This window comes from Ptychodera flava, chromosome 4 (assembly GCF_041260155.1).
Source record: "Ptychodera flava strain L36383 chromosome 4, AS_Pfla_20210202, whole genome shotgun sequence".
Classification (NCBI taxonomy): domain Eukaryota; kingdom Metazoa; phylum Hemichordata; class Enteropneusta; family Ptychoderidae; genus Ptychodera; species Ptychodera flava.
The window spans coordinates 28,064,534-28,085,771 of record NC_091931.1 but is presented as its reverse complement, the minus strand read 5'-3'; the positions used below and the strand labels follow the sequence as shown (position 1 = coordinate 28,085,771).

Here is a 21,238-nt window from a genome sequence, read left to right as displayed (position 1 = left end):
AATAAGAAGAAAAACCTGTCTTATTCTTTATTTCACAAAATAACTAAAGTGTACATCTTGTCCTCGATCGCACCGAAAGAAATTTGTTGGTTGTCGCAAGTCGTATGAACCATACATATATTGCCAGTATTTGCTAAAGCTATGTCATTTTTCAAGGTAGTATATAATTAGGCGAACAGGGAAATTAATAATATGTTCCCGAAATATTAGTTAAGATACCTTACAAAGTGTGGGATTACATTTGTATACGATACACTTCGAATTTCATGAACTTATGGTGTTTACTTTTCTTATAGGCAAATTTCAGGGCCTAAAAAACAGGCAGTAAATGGGATCGAATATTTTCGTGTCCTTTCGGAGTTGATAAAAACCATCCTCTTACTGAAGTGTCTTTCAAGTATATAAAGACACAAAATGGATCAGGACCAATTACTGTGAGATACAAAACCAATACTTGTTATCAAAGAATGTCCCCCCCAAAAAAAAAACACCAAAAAACAAAACAAAACAAAACAAAAAACCCAACCTACCTAGTCAAAAGTTTTTCTAACAGAGGCTTTTACGGCGAAAATTCTCTGTCCGGTTGGCCTTGAAATCAAGTACATGTACGGTGACACCGTTGTCTTGAATACCAATTCGGCTCCTCTATCCAAATATTTTGTCAAGGTTTGAATAAAGTGACAACCAAACAGTATGTTGCATTTCTACATGCAAGCAAATGAAACCAAAAGATACTGTCTATATATACGTACGTGCAGACAGTTTAATGCCTTTAGGTTATTCCACAAGAAGGAGTTTAGATTATAGTGTTCTATCCACAGTCCCTCGATCCATAAAACAGTTTCCAGCTGCAAATTGAACATATTGTCGGGTTACTGCGCAATTAACAGTTTTTCAATGTTGGAAGAATGTGTTGTTTTACAGTTTTTACATATGACAGCGAAGAAGAAAACTTGACCATCAAATGAGTCCAACCAGAGCCTTTATTGTAAGAAACAATAGTACTTGTTCAATAACTTGTAAACTTGTAAAGCTTGTAGTTATTGAACCTTTCATCAAAGCCCTTAAAATACATGCACATGTATGGATATATTTATTTTTGTTTATTTATTAAGATTTATCCAACGTAAACTAAAAAAAAGGTCTACATAAGATTGGGTGACCAAAACAGGTGCAAAACACCCATACAAAGTCAGTCCCCCATAACACAATATACAACGAGCAAAAGTTAATGGCTGACGTAAAATATACAACAATTTAAATTAAAAAACAATGAAAAATATTTTTCAAAAACAACTAAATTTATATATGTCTACATTTACTACAGAAGATTGTCCATGTACATTCAAGTCTTCTGAGGATCAAATGAACTATGAAATTTGTTTCAATACCACTATTTTATTGCCCAGTTAAAATGCAAGCGTTGAATTAATGCTCCTCATTGGGTAAATCATTCATAGATTGGCTGTGCCATTAAAAAGAGGTGACGATAAGAAAGAGTATTGAAACGATTTAGCCGTATGTATGTATGTATGTATGTATGTATGTATGTATGTATGTATGTATGTATGTATGTATGTATGTATGTATGTATGTATGTATGTATGTATGTATGTATGTATGTATGTATGTATGTATGTATGTATGTATGTATGTATGTATGTATGTCTAATTTAGTTTTATGGAAGGGCAATGCCCTCATATTTACTTTCATTCGAAAAATATTTTTATTCCATTCCCTACAGTATACTGAAGAACAAAGAATTTATTTCGCCTGGACCAAATATTGTGTGTCAAATGGAACTTTGATAATCGACAAATAAATTTAAGCAAGACTAAAATTCAGTTGTCAAATTAAACCTAGACATGACACGCATACACGATGTGTCCAAAAGTTAAACATTGGACATTTCGACATGTTATGTTTTTCAGTTGGGAAAGAAACTGATTTTGACAGAATACAATGATAAAATATTACAGCCAAGGAAGCTTGAGTTGTAGTTTAGTCGATATTATTTCAAAGTAAACAGGTTTAGTATTCAAGTTTTATTCCATCTTGTTTCAAGATGTCGCTGTCGGCTGTTCTTCCTTGGTCAGGTCCTTCGTGTCCGTGGCTTGATTGCGGAGGATTCGTTCTCGTATCATCCTGACCAAAAATATCGCGAGAAGTGTGAAGAGAACTCCGAGGAGAAACGCCACCATGACAACAGCCACCCATCCTCCTGTTGACATCCGGGTCCCCGTTGAATCATGACATGTTCTCGCCAAGTCGTCAGTCGAGATGGCCAATATGTCACTGTTCGCGTATTCGGCCGGTGAATGACACCTGGGTTGTGGAGCGGACGACCTCTGACCGTGGTAGCTGAACCATACTCTGAACTCGAGTAGGGCGCAGTCGCAACGAAGTGGGTTACCACTGACGTCAACGTACGCCAAGGATGGCAGTTCGTCCATCAAAACTCCGGGTACAGTCTGAAGCCGGTTTCCATGGAGATCGAGGAATTGTAGAGTGAATAAACCGGAGAAACTTTCCGAGTCCAGATAATCCAAGGCGTTATCGCCGAGGGAAATTCTTCTAAGCCTTACAAACGCGGTAAATGTATTTGCTGCAATGTTAACTATATCATTGTTGCTAATGTCTATTTCGGAAATGGCCTCTAACCCAACAAAGTCGCCGTAATCAAGACGGATTATCCCATTGTGGCTCAAATCCAGCACGGCCAACCTCTTCAGGCCGAAAGAGCAGCGCCCTCTATCTCAGCAATGTTATTGTAGGACAAGTTTAAAGTCTGGAGGTTCGACAAGCCACCGAACATGCTGGTTTCATTGAGGACAAGTCTGTTAGCACTTAGATCCAGGAATGAGGTGCTTTCCGGAATGTCCTCGGGGATAGCAGTCAAATCTCTCGCGGAGCAATCTGTAACATTACCGGCGTCAACGGAACTGTAGCAGTCACATAAAGTGGGACAGGCATCTGCGGTGACTGTGGCAAGGAATACCAGAACACTGATCCTCAGGATACAGTGCCAAGTAGATCTGTTTCCCATTCTTACAGTTTCCTGCATACAGAAAGAAGCCGTGAAACCAAATTGGACAAACAAACGATGATGATGATGATGATGATGATGATGATGATGATGATGATGATGATTGTGGTGGTGGTGGTGGTGGAAGTGGTGGTTGTAATGATGATCATGATGATAATGGTGGTGGTGGTATGGTACTGGTGATGATTATGATGATGAAGACGACAAAACCTGATGACAATGATGATGATAATGACGATGATGACAACAATGACGATGACGATAACGACATTAGGGACTTGTCAGTTTCTTCAGCCTCGGGGAGGGAGATGACTATGGGTGACTTCAATCAGGTTTGTTGGAATTGTGGTGAAACATTCATATTTGTAATTTTAGGACATTTTTCTTTATTTTTTGGAAAAATCATCTTCTTTGAAACCACTTGTCAAATTGCTTGAAATTTGGTATTTAGGTTCCTAGGGGTGTCCTCAGTTTTGTTCAAACTATTATGAAATTTTCATATTTGTGGGTTTTTTTGTATTTTTTCTCTCTTTGGTCAAAAAGAATCTTCTTTGAAATTGTAGGTGCAATTACTTTGCAACCTTGATATTGAGGTTCCCGAGCTTACTTCAGTCAGCCTGAGGTTTTTTCATGTTGTAATTAAATTTGCATATTTGTATTTTTTGGGCAATTTTTGCAATTTTTGGTCAATATTTTTTCTCAAAACCACTTGCCTGATTGCTTTGATATTTGGTATACAGCTTGCCAGGGATGATCTATATGTGATATATTGAAATTATGATGGCATCTGCAATTTTTTTATTTTTGAGGTAATTTGTGACATTTTTGGTCAAAAATGTGTTCCTCAAAAAGTACTTGTCTGATAGCTTTGAAATTTGGTATAAGTGTACCGAGGGATGGTCTTAATGTGATTATATGTTCAAACTATGATGAAATCTTCTATTGTGTATTTTTGTGACTGTTTTTGCCATATTTGGCCAGACAGTCCTGAAATGGGCTATCAAAGATTTCCACGTTCTTCATCAACACATATGTGACAAACAGCTATTCTCTATGTGACACAGTGGGTCTCTATCGGCCGCTTGTTAAATTACGGTTTCAAAAAATATTACCCTTTTAATTGTAACGAAATACCAACAGAAAGCCAGATACTTGACACCTATAAATAGCAAAGTAAGGTCATGTTGATTTTTTATGTTTTATTGTCCTTAACCTCGTATTACCGACGAAAAAACTCGTCAAGTGCCAACTTTTATTGATGTTCAAACATACTGCCGTACCTGGCATTGCCTTGTATCGCTTAAACTGAACGAAGTGTCCCACTGTTATAAAATAGACGCATTGGGAGCGCCGTTGCTGACACCAAAAATCCCTATCACGTACTCCTGATCGACTCAAGTTTCTTTTTACTAGAATTTCGAAGCTTAGTGTGGGTGGGATAGTATCGTCAACGATGATATAATATTTTTTCCATGTCTAAGACGAAATAGATCGCAACATACAAGCACCATTTTCAACTACCTGTACGTAGTCAAACCTCCCCGTATCGTTACGTTTATCATATCATCAAATCACAAAGACCGCAACGACTTAAATACGTTTGACGTTTTGAATGTCAAACTGTAGTAAAAGTGAATTCCTCTCAACAAGAACTGATTGCCACCCTGACTAAACTGCATTTTCAGATCTGGCAATGTAAGGGGGGTGGCAGAATGCGCGTGTAAAATCGGAGCGGCTGATGGTAAATTAACGAACAACACGATTGGAACTAATTTGGGATAATTGGATAGGCGCAATTTCTCAAGAATTTTAGAAATTTGTCTAATATTACCCCATATTTGCTTATCATCTTTAAAATTTTATTCAAAATTTATGATGCTGTTAAAATGTTATGGGTAAGAATCAGCGCATGATAGTATCTAATGCAATATTTTTCAAAACATATGAACAATATTTATATTTGAATGAAAATGTGTGAGCTTGTCTATGGTTTCTTCATTTCTAAAACACTAGTACTAATCTCAGTTTGTCACTTTGCCTCGACCAAAATGAAGTCTTTTGATTGATTTACAGGTAAGTCAGTCAGGGTCAATAAAATGTGCCCTGACTCAATTTAATGTTTATGAAGCCTTAAATTCACGAAAAAGTCAGGGGCATTTCAAAAGTGCCCTGACTCAAAAGTCGTCAATTCGAGAAATTTTAAGCATTTTGTCTCGTTTCTTCGGTACATTTACACAAAAATCAACATGTTTTCATAAAAATGAATCCGATGAAAGAGGTATGCAATAATCATTGTGTTTTCGTTGTTTTGTTCGATGAGAACAATATTTCAAATTTTACACTATTCTATCATTTTGTAAAATTTCGGCTGTAAAAATTTCGATTTCGTTGCATTTTCCTAATAATTACTCTTATCCAATTTTCCCAAAATAGTTCCAATCGTGTTGAACATTATTTCCAATTACGCATACCTTCGAAGTGAACATTGCTGCTGTATTAACGCAGATTAACGCAGATTACGGTACGCTAACAGTCAGTAACGTTCCCTTAAAGACCATTACAAATCAAACTCAGGTAGAAAGATAACTTACCATTTTCAGTTTCTGTCACAACACGTGAAGCCAACAAAATTTCCTTGGCTTGCCTCGTCACCGCAAATCAGTCTTCCTGCATATAACTCAAAATGATAAATACACTTTCATGGAAACGCGCTGATCACGCAAACACCGTGATTCCACTCATTCTATGGCCTACCACGTAAGTGCGGAACTTTTGTCTGAGGTCAACGGTTTACACTGGAACAGCATCCTTGACGCTATCGTAAATATAATGGTTAGAGCGCTCTCTATCGATCATTGGAACCTTATCGTAAACAGCACACCACACTGGTCTTACTCATAACACTGTAGTTAACATTATTATCTAAGTTTCATACCATTTAGCGACAAACATCATCAATTAATTTGTAACAAAGACGGTGTAATCAGAGTTTACTCAGCTGCTACGCCTTCTTTTGAAGAAGATATTATTCAGATTAACCAATATTGTTAACTCCGGCAACGGAAATTGAGAGAGAGAGAGAGAGAGAGAGAGAGAGAGAGAGAGAGAGTGTGTGTGTGTGTGTGTGTGTGAGTTTCATTTTGCATGTCCAACTCTGTGTTGTATATCATTCTGTGCATTTTCGAAGTAAGGTATACATTAATTTGTGTTGATAAATATAAACACATGCCGCTTATTTAAAAGGTTTTCCTAAGAAATGCCAGAATTTTGATTTAAAACCGATATTTACGATCGGTACTTTACAAGATGTGTGCAAGTGTTTGCATCGCGTCTATGATCGAGCTGTTTGAACGGCTACTTCGTCGAAGTATTCTGCTTCCAGATTTCCACATTTTAATGTGACGATAGGCTAACACACAGGTGCCTGGGTTGCCGGTGTACATCCCATCTCTCTCTATGCATGTACGCCGGCAACCCAGGCACCTGTGGGCTAACATAGGCTACTGAAATATTTTTTATGTGGAAATTAAAGATTCGTCTATAGTGAGAAGATTTTAGAGACACAATGCCAAGAAATTTTTCGATTAAGTCTGGTATTTCTACAACGAAGAATGGAAACTAAAAAGACCTTTGATGTGCCTCGACAGCTAATGACAGCATTACTGCCATGGCCAATGTATCGAGCACATATCGAAAACTCCAATACATTGTTCACGATTTTCAGTCCAGGAAAACACAAAGCAGTGTAAACAAAATGCCTCAAGAATTTGAATACTGGTTTCCATTTCCTCTCGGGGAAATGTTTTTGAGAGTACTTGCAATTATATTAAAAATGTGTAATCTTATGATCGCATGTGCAACATTGAACAAACACACAACTATATATGTTTGCTAATGAGGACAACATAATGTAATGTCGAGTTACGTTATAGTGTGATGCGGTCGTTGATCATCTATGGTTTGCCTACATGATGTAAATGATCGGATATTCTCAAGTCTCTTACTCATGTTCCTTGCATCGTAGTCTTGATAAGGTACAAGGTAACATAACTTTTTGAAGGCAGAACGAGGAATACCATAGACCCTCAAATAAACATAACGATGTTGACCTCTCTCTCTCTCTCTCTCTCTCTCTCTCTCTCTCTCTCTCTCTCAACAAACCAGGGGCACTCACATACATTCATACGCCCCTACCTGCACTCTCTCTCCAAACGCCTCACACAAATAAATGTCCACGGTTGACAGTGTCTGAATCTGTCTTTAATTTTCTATTTAATGGAAAACAACAACAACGTATTTAGACTGTGAATCCAGTTTGTGCTAGTTCGGTGATTATTCGGAACGAACGTTCATACATATAAACAAATAAACGAACCGAATCGGTTTAATATATATATATATATATATATATATAATATATATATATATATATATATATATATATACACACACCAAAACTTGTTTGTATCTTCTCAGAGGGGTAAAGTGCTCGATGCAGGGATGCAGAGCAATATTACAATAAATATGAGAACACATCAAGTATGTTTGGTACCTATTACTCGAGTTTCACGCATACACGCGATCGTCAGATAGGTATATATATATGAATAAAAATGTGGCTACCAAAACAAATATTATTTATCAAATTTTAACACCACCTAGAAATATAATGGTACGTCCCAGCCATATAAATGAGAGTGTAGAGCCAATAATCCTTGTACATCTGTCTGAAGATGGCAGGATGCATGAAACTTAAGTAACAGATATTATTACTTTGTACTGGAAATAATTGTTATTATTTAGAACGTTCTGCTTTTAGCATCGAGCACTGTAATCTCCCACGAGGACATCTGTATACTTTGATATATGTAACTTTATACGAATTCGATTGTTGGGGTTATCATCTTTCCGCCTATCAGAAAAACGGTTGAAATCAAACGTCTCTTTTCTATTGACAAATAAATAAAAATAGAAAAAAAAAAAACAGCAAAAAAAAAAGAGAAAAACCGCTTCGCCACACTTTTTGTACAGAGCAAGCATGAGAAACAAAATTTTGTTGGATTAATTTAGTAGTAAGATTATATTGACCTCTAGGACAAAATAAGAATTTTTACACCATTTTATTCATTTATCTAAAGGGAGCGAAGGAAAATTTAACCATCCATGTAACTAAAGTGTGACCCTGACCTATATATGAACTCACGCACGCGCAACAGGGTTTGACGCAGCAGTGCATTGTCCTGAACTAAGCGGGGAAATTCCCTGCTGAGTCACACACAACATGTTTATACATGTACGGGAAATTCCGTGTGAGTCATCACCATCAAACTAGCCTATATAAAGGAGCCCCGTTGTCAGTCAGTTGCGGAGTCTAGCTGATGTTGAACACGAGAGTTCCTATCGGTACGAACTAAATTTCATATCCATTCAATCCATAATATCGTAGATATCGCTCCAGCGGCGGACTAAATCCTTCTTGTTTTTGTATTTCTAGCGCCTGATGAAATATGTCCTGAATAAGTTCTGACCCCGGAGCCTCTGTTGTTGCACCTTTTTCTTGTATTTGTGTAAGCAGCTGTTTATATTGAACATAATAATGTTTATATTTCTCTCGTCTCTTTGCTACACCAGTTTTCCCTTGTATCACATCAATAACAACACCTGGTATAGGAGTTAAGGCTAACAGTACCGGAACTGTTGGAATTGCTGCTATTACAGCAGAACTTACAAGAATTCCCTTAGTAATATTAAGAGCCATATCAATTCGACCCATTAATTTATAACTTCGTCGATATGCAGCACTTGTTCTTTCTATGTAATCAGCCAATTGTTCAACGCTTTCAACAACTGAGATGTGCATTTTTACTGTATATGTAAGGGGGGATAAAAAATAATTGTAGTAATATAGAAATACAATATGGCAGAAGGAGGAGAAGATATACCATTCCAGGATTTCGTTAATACAATTTGAATGACGATGATGCTACTGCTGAAACATCTTTTATCGGCGATAATACCCTTGCAGAAGCCGAGCCTTTCCAGGCCGGCTCAAGCGACAGACCCGCAGGTGAGTCGTTGTTTAGACAGAGAGAAGAACTTACAGATATAACGGCTAACCAATACTTAGATAGTAATAGGATTACTGATGCGCATAAACGAGAATTAATGCATACGAATACTAGTATTAGGGATGGAGAGCTGTATTATCGAGACGCTAGGCTGACATCAAATAAAGGAAATAGGTATTTAATGATCTCCTCAATAAAAGGTAAGGGAGCTGCAGAATTTAAAAAAGATATATTAGGAATAGATACAGATTTTGTAACAGAATTGACTGATAATGAACAAAAATGTTATTGAAAAGGCCGGCCGATAGACTGAAACCCTACGACATTGGACGTCTCAGAGATAGAATAACAGATTTACGAGTAAATTTTAGCGATAATGCCGATGAAATACGTACTATCGAAAATAAAATCGAAAAATGGAATAATGAAACCCTGAATATAGAGCTATTAATGATGAATTGAGGATTGCGAATATGCGTATTAGCGACCTTACAACGAAAAAGTTAAAATAAGGCTAGAGAAAAGAGAAGTTGAAAAACAGTTAAAGGATCCTGAAACGAGCACCCAAGGAAAAAAAAAGCCGAGAAACTACTAGCTGAACTCATAACAAGAGAAGCTAAGTTGACAATCGAATTGAATACGAACATGGTAAGATCAGTGAGGCACGTGAAAGTCTGGCTACGACTAGGTCTCTCTTCGTGATGTAATTTCTGATCCAGAATTATCACTGAGACTGAAGCTGACAGAGTTATTTAAACGAAATGGTATTACAATCGCTGCAATACTGACTGCCCTTGGAATGACAATATCAACAATTGCCCTGGCTGTAACTAGAGGAGGAGGGGAGGAGGGGGAGCAGGAGCAGGAACTGGCGGGTCTGGTTCGGGTCCCCCCAAGAATAAACAAAAACGAAAGAAAATGTAAAGCAATTTGGTGAAGGGTTAAAAACATGGCCGCAAAAAGTGCTGCTGCAATACCAGGTTAATTGGTTCCCTCCTCAGTTTTCTATTAAAAAAAACAGGATCGGGGGTTGGGTTTTTTGGAGAACAGCAATGGAGATTTTTTACTGGTTTAACATTAGTCATTATAAATAAAATTATGTATTAATATATGACACCCCTACGGCATCGACATGTTTGGTGAAAAGAATATTGCAAAGTTTCTTTCTAAAATAAAGACCTGTTTGGTTTCTCTGTCGAATTGGAATGGTGCAAACTCCGACGAGTAAATCGACATATACTTCGAGCAAATCCAGGTGTCCGACTCAAAGATGATAATCTATATCATAACATATTAGCTTCGTGAAGGAATGTCAGAAGACTAACTTCTTTAAGCGACTAGAATTCATAGCTGTATTCCAGGATACTGAGGATGACCAAGAGGCTCATCATCTCCAAGAATATTGGGTTCTTCGATTGATTCGCGACACAGGCAATCGATTTATCTTTCAGGCAGACGGAAATATTTACGTAAAGATGTGATTTTTCTTCTAAGTCATTATATACACGAAGTGAAACGTAAGATGTGATTTATTTTCTTTTTTTTCTTCTACTATATACATTACACGAAAAATGGGGTACGATAGAACATTATCACCGACTTTCACCAACCGAATACCGAATGGAACGAAGTCAGAAAGAACTCATCACGTGATTGCTCATAATCCAAGTGAGGCAGATCCAGGCCAGACACTTATCATACGATGTCCGAAGTTAGAAAGCGGAGTACTCTTAGTTCCAGATACTTTCGACCTGGTTTTTGATCTCGAAGTAATGGGAGATGAATATAACCGAGTAGTACAAAATGTTGCAAAAAATTTGGTGGAGCGTATGAAACTCACATTTGAGGGTCAGACACTTTCCGATTTGAGTAAATATAACTTATTGAATGCTATCGTGATCTCTTCAAACATAAAAAGGAGAGAACGAACATGACACTGTACGGAATTCAGAACGAAAATCTAAGAAAATTAAGAAGCGGTTCGACCGATGCAGATCAAACGTCGTGGGCGATAAGTTACTTTTCGACACATATAAAACAAAATATGCTATTCGTCTCACTCATCCCCTCATAACAGGTCATGGAGTTGCATATCCAAAAGCGTTAGGGAGTCATATTGAATGGAGTTGCATATCCAAAAGCGTTAGGGAGTCATATTGAATGGGAAATTACGTTGGCACCCGCCCCCCAATTACTTGTCAGTAATCAGGTTGTTACAACCAATTATAAATTAAAAACATTCAAATGGAATACGAGACAATTCTGACCTCGATCTCGCGAGGTCAACTGCTGGTTATTACAACGGTGGAAAAGTTACCTTTACGAGCATATACATTATTTTAGAACAATCCCATTCAAAGAATCGGACACGGTTATCAATGAAAATATAAATGTACCACGACGTAGCATTAGAGGTATCGCTATACTCTTCACTAAAAATCAGAATCAGACAGAACTGAACAGTGAACTTTTCTTTAACCCATCCATTGAATCTGTGTCTGTATCAATCGAAGGCATTGCAAATAAAGTGTACGCTCAGAAGATGATACCAAGACAATTTGGCGAGAGGTGCGACGGTATTTTGCTGAAGATAAAGATTGGTGTGAAATTGATATAGATGAGGCCGATTATTTGAAGAATAAATTCTGTCTGTTTATCGATCTGCGTAGCTTTAAAGATATTGAGTTTCATGGAAATGGTTTAAAAGTAATGAACACAAAGGACGGAATTCAACTTGAGATCCTGAAGAAAGATACCGCGTGGGGTGGCGATGACGCTCACAATGATAATATATTTGCCCACATTTATGTATCAGTGATGCCCTGGTCTCTATTGAAAATAGTAGATTAATGTCTTTACAATTTTAACCATGACCCGTCGTCCGTCCTATCGGCCATGTTTCTGCCAACCATTCGCCCGTGTCTGGATTGTATAACTGCACACGTTTGATATCATTGGCGCCATCATGATTTTACTACGCTTTTCACTACGGATTTCTCCAGCCTTTTTCCGTACAAACTGTACAAACTGTGCCGGCTCCGGCTTCTTCCCAGTTTCAAACAGATCTTTATAATCTTCAAAGTTCAAATGTTTTCTAACACAAACATCTTTCACCCCTTTATTTTTTTTCGTCTCCGAAGTTGGAGTTCGAAAAGCATACACTTTCGAGCGTATGCCGACAAAATCAAGAATAGGTTCACCATTCAACTCATCTTTAAATTTACCTATCACTTTTTTATTAATCTTCGGAAAGTTGGGTCCACTCATCCCACTAGTATCGTACACCGACTCCTTACCATTCTTTTCAACATCTTCTCGGACTATATCATTGAAAGTTACGTCCGGGTCCGGGATCGGTACACTGTAAACAAAACTGTCAGTATCCATGTAGGCTAATCGTATTCAGGGAACTGTTTTCGAAAGTAATTGTAATGCGTCTCATACATTAGCAGCTTAGAAAGTTCAAGCACGCCGCGCCAATGAAAACTGGCTTTTATATTCATATTTATCCCTTTTAGTTCCAGGAGAGCACTGTCGCAGGAGTCTCCATCCTCTTCGGAAGTTATGGTAGTTATATGTTTCAACTTTGGATTATACTTCTGAATCTTTTTATGACCGGAACCGTTCCTACCGAAACAAATCTAAAATCTCTGACTTTCGAACGTCTTCTATTGTCTTGCCGAACATCGCGTTATTCATCAACTTATAGAAATTCTTTTCAAAATCTGTCTTTCCCTTTGTCCTCATTTCAGTATAAAGGCAATATATTGTTTGAGACACGCCCTCTCTTCGAAGGCAAGCACCCGATAAATCTTTTTCAATCGCATTCCCATCCGAAGATAGAATTCCAGCAACTTGTAGTGTAAGACGTATCTCTCTCTATCCAATCACACTTGTAATCAGTCGAGTGCCCTGCCTCGGAAATTCATAGTGATGCGGTGCTAATGGCAAATCGCTGTGTTCTTCATGTAATTCGACTGGATATTCTAAGTCTACTTCTAGAAAACTTGGTGGAAAGGTGGCGCCGGGTCCCCAATCAAATCCTGCTCCGTCATTCTGAGCAGACCATTCTAACAATTCTTCCTTCGTCATCCAATGAAGTCCGCCCGTGGGCATATCCTGACTCATTGCCCATCCGTAAAGATTATTAGCATCGAGATATTTTATTTCGGTTAACGGTTTCTCCGGATCCCAGTTCCCGCCAGCGGCGGCGTAAGCAGGATGATTTGTCTGTAAGTAATGAATATTACACTGGCTGATACCGCCTCTAATTCCCCTCTGTACGAAATTCATCTGCTCAGCATCTTGAATGAGCTCAAACTTATTACCTGTATAAAGTAACATAGCATCCCATGTCAAGCCGGGCGCCGACATGTAATGGGCCGGATCTAACTTATATGCTTCTAAACATGTGTCACGGAAATTTTCGAATATATTTGCAAGAAGTAGAACGTCAGTCTCACAATAGAATTCCATATAATCTTTAATCGTCTTACATCCCACTTCATCCCACACCTTCAATGCATGCTCATAATCAGATTCTGAAATCCCCTCTTCCGTCAATTCGCTATAAAATTTGTGTCCTCGTTGGTAGCTCCTCTTCTTCCAATCGCTCTGGAGAATCTAAATATTCGTAGGGGAAGAAACCTTTCGCTCTTTGAATGTCCGGGTACGAAAGTGGCGCCGCCGTCCACCCGTGGGGCTCCGGCACAGTTTTTGCCAACTTCGCCAATGACCCCATCATCAGCTGAGCACTGTCCATAAACTTTATAGAAAAGTGGCGTCTCTTTATCTCCATCTCCCCATCGACAAAAATTGAGGCGTGAAAAATAAATGTTTCGAGAGGACCCATAATTCCACCATTGCCCGTCTTAGCTATGATTTTAGGCTCTGGTCCCCCTCCGGCGTCGATTTCATGTAATTCTTTCAAAATAAAAGAACCATCGTATCCCTTGAGGTTGTGAAAGTAGATAGGAATGGTTCTCAACGGGCGGCACTTTTCACAATAAAAAGTATCATCACCGTCTCGGTATCCTGCCGGCTCTCCACATGCAATACAGACTGGATTGCCGTAATTAGAAGGATCTTTCATTGGTTTTATTTTCAAATAATACGATTTCGAATAATTCTCAGCCCGTTCTTTCATATCCTTCAGAAAGTCTGTAACACAGGAGAGCCCCGTGAATGTTCTTTTACCGTAAACAGTGGGTGGCCTCGTTCCGAAGGAGCCCCACCGTTCCACCATAACATACGAAAGACAAATTGGAATATGTCGACCGGTCCCCTTCTCAATAATTGCCTCAGTATCTGCATAGACGACGTAGGGGGCGGGACCTTCTTCCGATGTCCTTCGAATTGCATACTTCCTTAGGAAAACCTGGCTGGGCAGTGTCTGTTCCACAATAATTCTCATGTTCTTCCAACTCTCCTGTTGACGCAAATCCTTTTCCACAAACCGTACAAATACACTTCCGTCTGTGCACATTCTTACGATTATTATTAGAATTAAGAAGGCGATTTTCCGCAGTAATTGGCACATAGTGACTCGAAGGGTTGCCATCGGCGCCGACTATAAGTAAAATCTTCGCTGTCTGCACCGTTCCACCTTCCCCTATCGGAACGTTCCGTGAGGGGTTCTGTTAGGGGCTCCGTAAAACACAGTTATGCCGGACGGATCGGGATCATTCTCGTAGATCTGAAATACTTTGAGTCTGATGCTCGGATTTTTGTCGCTCAAAACGCTCGAAAATAGTATCATCGGCGGGTGTTGGAAATGGAATGCCGTCCCAACAGTAATCGGCTATAAATGGAGAGTACGTATTCCAATTTTTTCTGGTATTACCAGCCTTCTTTTTACGAAACTCGGGGTCGGCTAACTTTAAACTTGCTACGACGGCATACTGGAAGCAGTCCTCGGCGCCTCTGAGTAGGACCAGATCGCTCACACATTTCTTATTTTTCAACCATTCCGGCAGTTGGGGGCCGGGGCCAGCCCCAAGTAGTAATTCTACCAGTCTTACTTTAAAATTAAGTATCTCCTCGAGAACTAGACCAGAGCCCTCAACAGCTTCAGTTTTATCAAGCCATTCTTTGTAGTCTTTTACTAATTGTTCTTTCACTGCGCCCCTCCCTTATCTTTTGTGTATATACCCCCTTATAGTTAACATAGTGTGTACGATTTTGCACACTTTGATCTTTTGGATTTTTGAATTTGACTTCCATTTCTGTAAAAACACGGTACATCTTTCTTTCTTTGGCCATACCTTCGATATCAATCTGCGCGATATCCTCGACTCGCTTGACTTCGTAGGAAAATCTTTTTCTATAACTACATCTTGAATGCTCTCCGTAAGCGACGTTTTTTTATGCTGTAATGCACAGTAAGTCTCCTTGGAATAAACTGCGGCGGCACCTTCTCCCATTTCTTCACCAATTCTTCTCTAAGATCATTGAAATCTATCCATGGTTTTTTACCGAAGGGATTTTCTAGAGTAAAACCTTTACCTGAAGAATCTGTTAAATCTGTGTGAGTCATGGTATACAGATAATTCTGAGTGTCTAGCCCTCTATTTAAATCGAGGTCAAGTATATCGACCAATTGGTTTATCTTATATTCATTCACGATTGGATCCATTGTACTGTCCTATATATATCATAAAAATTTTCTTAAAAGAAATATCTATTCTAATTCATCAAAATCCACTATAATATTTTTGTCAGCATTTATTTGTTTATATATCTCACCTAATCTTTCTAAGTCGACTAGTTCTTCCGCATCTTGAATTTCTGGTTTATTAGGCGCAGCACAAAATAACCTCTCAACAGTGAAAGAAAGAGCACGTTTATTTAATCGCGGTTTAAATGCTAAGAATTCTATCTTACTACCTTTCCGGATATTACGAGGTACAATAGCAGGATTTTCTCGGACTGGCAATGGGCTCACTGCTTTAAAAGCACAGTCAATTTCTTGAACCATATCAATACATGTAGCGAAATCGGAAGTGTTTCCCCCTCTTTTAAACTGAAATTTAAAATACGCAACTGGCTGCGCCCCGCTCCCTCGTTTCTGATACACTTTAGATGGATTGTAAAATCTGCAGGTCGTTCCGATAGGATTCCCTTCGGTGACGGTTCCGATAGTATTCTTGGAGTGAGCGGCCAGGCTTGCAGCATAACTTTTAGCAGTAGATGCATCGAAACTTTCACCTAGGGTACGGAATATTATTAAATCGGTAAACTTTTGAAGACTCGGTTGCCAACGGACACACACCCCATCGCATGTAGCAGGATCTCTAGAACCGTACTTAGGTCCGATGTTGAAAACTACTTCTAGCTCACTGTCTACGTATATGAAAGGATCTACATATTCACCAAATACTAATTTGCCTCCATCATCAATTTTGATGTTTTCTCCGGTTTCAAGTATTTTTATTGCATCTGAAATAGAAAGGATTGTCATTGTATTATCGTATATATCTTAATAAAAATAATTTAAAAAATTTTTTCTATGATATAGTATCCCCAAAATGTCATACATATTCATAAATGGACCAACTGGAAGTGGTAAGAGTTACGATGCAATAAATTTGAAAGAAGAGGGAGTTGCTACGATGACTCACGTACCAGAATTTGACACTAGTTTTTCCAGCAACATTGCCGACTTTTATAATGGGCGTGTCACCCACGTTTCGATTGCTGATTTTCAGAAACAGTTTATAGAACATACTCTTAATTTACAATATCAGGCTTGGGTGAGGGAGGGGGGCCCCCTTCAGAACACTACATTATTTGTGACTCTTCCATAATTCAACATCTGACTTTTTCTCGAATCCGGGGCGTTTCCGTGGCAACGGAAGAAAAAAAGATTGTTTCTAGAGCATTTGACCATTTACCCAGTTTCATTATCATATTCAAGATATGCCTTGGGATTATTGCAGGCGGAATGTGTTGACTCGAGCCAGACAATATGAAATAACCGCCTTAAAAGAACTAGAAGAGATTCACAACAAGTTCAAACAGACTTTCTTAGAAATTTGCCACGACTATAGGCTTCCATGTTTGGTAATTCATCACGCTCTACCCCCCTCGTTCTCAAGAATATACTTAATCCAACAATTGATACTGAGACAGTCGGCCAGTAGAATATCCACGAGCTTTTGACTTTGGAATTGCATGGAGCGGCGGCAGCCAAGGATTTTTAATAGACGGTTTCAAGGAGGAGGAACTTGAAAAAGCGTACTTCCCACCTGGTCAAGAACAACTAGAACAACCTCGAGTCTCACTAAGAACCTACACAAACTTCTTAACGCTTGTGAATCTGTGTGTGCTTATAATGCTTCGTTTGACCTACGAGCACTTGACATTATGAAAAGGGGGGACTTTGAAGTTACTTGTCTATGGCTCATGTCAGTTGTGTACATTATACTTCAACCAGAACTTATCGATAAAGCTGAACAAGGGGGACTCGAAAGAACGGACTGTGGTAACATGAGAAGTCGTTTTGAAGATCTTGCAAACTTAATATGTTCAGGAACTGAGAGTACCACCTCATCCACATACTGCCGAAAAAGATGCAGTAAGTGAACATTACTTACGACAGTACATGATAAATACTTGGCCAGGTGGGGGGTGGAAGTGGGGTGGTAAACTGACACTTTCGGCTTTCAAGAAATTAAGACTTTTTCCATGGTACTTATTGAATAACTTTCGTAAATACTTACGTTAGTACTTACGTAGTACTTGACAAGTACCATGGACAGGAACTTACGAAGTACTTACGTAGTACCAGCACAGGAACTTACGAAGTTCTAATAACATTTTCCTCCGGCTCCCAACTATTGAAACTTTCTGGATAACCTTTCCATTTTATCAGATAATATTTCTTTCCTCTATTTTTTTCGTCTTCAAAATTCGTTCTACTCTGTACAGCTCGTCCGAAAGGGCGCTCTGAAGTTCATCAGAATAGAAAGTGCCGAGTATTTCCTCTCCATTCAGATCTTTTATTTTGTAAACTGGCGGCGTTCCCAAGCCAGCTGCGTACACAACTTTTGAAACTACGAAAATCTCCTCTGTCCAATTTGGTAAATACCCTTTCTTAAAAGTGGTCTTGTATTTTGTAATTCGGACTCGTTCTCCGGCTTGAATTCAGGGTCAGCTCCCCGGCTGCCAACTCAGGACCGAATAGTGTATAAAATGCCTGCCAATCGTTCTCCTCTGTTACGTCCTGGGTTTCATTTTGATACTTCCGTGAACGGTGTTATTGTAATTCTCGAGAAGTTGTGGTAGAATAGAAAGCCATTCACGTGTCTGTCTGTATGTAAAGTATTTCCACATCATCGTCTTGAGGGTCCGATTAAAACGTTCAACGACGCTAGCTTTTTTGTCACTGTAGGTGTGAAACCAATGAATGCCTGACTCCTGGAGCCACCCCTGCATTTTTCGGTTAGTAAATTCCCGCCCCTCATCTGTCTGAAGTTTGTCGGGCCTTCTCCCGGATTTCTTAATCACGTCTTGTAGCGCCTGCAACGTATCATCCGCCGTTTTTGACTGTATCGGCCTGGCCCATGCATATTTGCTTAGCACATCGATTACTGTTAGCATGTATCGAATGTTACGATTCTCTTTTGCGAATGGGGGAGGGAATTCCACGAGATCCGCTTGCCATTGAGAGTCTATCGATGTTACAAAAACGCGCCGGCCGCCCGTAGCATGAGAACGAGGTACCGGTTTATGTAGATTATAAGTTAGCTGAGTTTTTAACCACTCCTGCACCTCTTTCTTGGTCACTTTCAGTCCGCTGGAGCGTGCTGCGTCATATAATTTTTGTACACCTCCAAAACCAGTTTTCGGGTTGTAATATAATTCTCTAAGAGTACCTTCGGCTTCAGCTTCCATAATTGCTATATTATACGAAAAATTTTATGCCGTACGGATGCTGAAAATTAAATACTAGTTTACTGAATTGTATCCTTTTCAATTGCTTGATTAGGTCCACGGCATCCCGTTCTGACATCTCCATTCCATGTTCTTTTATAATAGTTGTGTTTTCTATCTTGTTCGGTGTGTAAAATAGTACTAACATCTTTATGTTTGCCCTGAATGGTTTACTAATACTAGTATATTGCTGAGTCAGAACCCAGACAGATAGTCCGTAGTGTCTTGCGCTGAAACCAAGTTGGACTAAAACATCACTGCGCTTCTTCATATCTTTGGACCAGGCGCAGTCGTCGAGTACTATTAAGTGTTCGTGCTGGCCCATTCGTCCCGTACGTAGATTAGTGTATCATTCACAGCATCGGGTTCGACCGGAAACACGAATACGTTGTCATCGGCGAAAATGAATCTTTTATATACGTTTTATTAATCATGAATGTTGGGCAAATGAAAACTATATATTCGAATTTCCTTAAGTACGGACCAGTGAGGAGATCCATTACAAATTCTGTTTTGCCAGAATCTGTCGGTCCATTTATAATCATGTTGAATGGCGGGGTAGCGTATATTGACATTTCCTCTGGATCTATATACTGTACATAAATGTAATGAATATTGCTAAAGATAACAAACCAATTTTGCCGAATTCGTGAATAGGGTCTGCAGATGCTGCCCGTTCCCGTTCCGAAGTCGGTGGGATGGGAGGGGACGCCCCCCGACTCGTATCAGTCGCTCCTTCGGGCTCGTCCTGCCACTTAACAGGATCCCCCCCCTCCTCCCCTCCTTCCATTTCATGTATAGCACTTTCTCGAACTTCCGTGTTTATATCACCGTTCACCCCGAAGGACATAGATTCTGTTGCGTATTGCAATTCATTATTATAACCTGAGATCGCCGGGCCCGAAAGAATGACCATCTCAGACGGTAAGAGAAGTAAATTGGGTGAAACTGCCATATCAAGTTTGACACCAGTATTCATTATTGTGTCTTGATATCGCCTATAACTGATTACTTTGTCGGTATTACGAATTTCATCTTCGAGGAGAACGCCGAATTCTTTTCTTACTTGCTGTGCACTGCCAGTATCGCCCACTATGGTACTACGAATATTTGCTTGTGCGCCTAGTATGCAATATACATAGGCTTCAAGGCTTTCATTGAGGCGAGCGAGACCGGCCTTTGTTAGTCCGGAGTCTCCTGTCAGAGGGATGAAACTATTATATTGTCCCTCCGATCCATCATTTCGGAAGAAATAGTAGTGCGGTCGGTCTTTGTCGGACAGTACATGTTTTTTTCTTTCCAAAAATGGTATGTGTATAGAAAACGCCTCCGTCGGCGGAGAGGAAAAAGTCCCGACCGTTGTATATCGCTTTTGGCTGTCGAACGGGGCCACGATTAGTGTAATATTCATATCCATAACCAAGACCTTTATTTTGACCTTTTCGATATCGAAAGTCGGACTTCGTTGGACTTATATTTCCAAATTCTGTACATAGAAGTTCATATTGGACGAGATTGTACGGATTGTCGCCCGCTTTGAAGGTGGGGGTATCGTCTGGAAGTGCAACGCCCATTTCATGAAGAATACGACGTATTGTAAAATATACATGGAAACGGCAGAATGATCGTATTTGCGGAGGAAATTTCTTATCGAAGAGATGGGCGAATGATATACCACAACCAGTAGTGCTGCACCATACGGCGAAATTTAATTGCTGGTCCCAGTATTTCATGTTTGGGCCACCCAGCCAGACATTACTTTCTTTAGCTGATCGATGAGTGATTACGTTATCTTTGAACACATCCCGAGGATGAAAAGTAAATTTTTCTGTCGGCGTTACATATATTTCTAAGTCCATGAGAATAGGTTTTATTCCTCCATTCGGTTTGGTAGGAATATCAGCATGCTGTACTGTTGGTATGCTCGTCTTATTCAATTGAAAAGCAACTGGGAATAGGTCTGTACTCATTATTCGTGTTTCTATATACATATAGATTTTTAATGGAGGAGAATTTTCCATACTTCGGAATCGTACTAACATTCCAGACCATGTTAATACTATATTTCGGATTCAGGTTTAAACGAATTTTTTATTTTTTACTAAGAATAGATAACATACTGCAAACAATGGAGAATTTAATAAAGTCATCGGCAGCGGCAAATATGGCAGCGCATTCCGAAGGACCAAC

The 21,238-nt window shown here is 39.2% G+C and overlaps 1 protein-coding gene across 1 annotated transcript in view; it reads left to right on the top strand.

Moving 5' to 3' along the window:
• Nucleotides 1-21,238, top strand: part of LOC139130482 (solute carrier family 13 member 1-like) — a 308,042-nt gene that overhangs the window by 256,316 nt on the left and 30,488 nt on the right. The gene's annotated exons all lie outside the window — the stretch shown is intronic.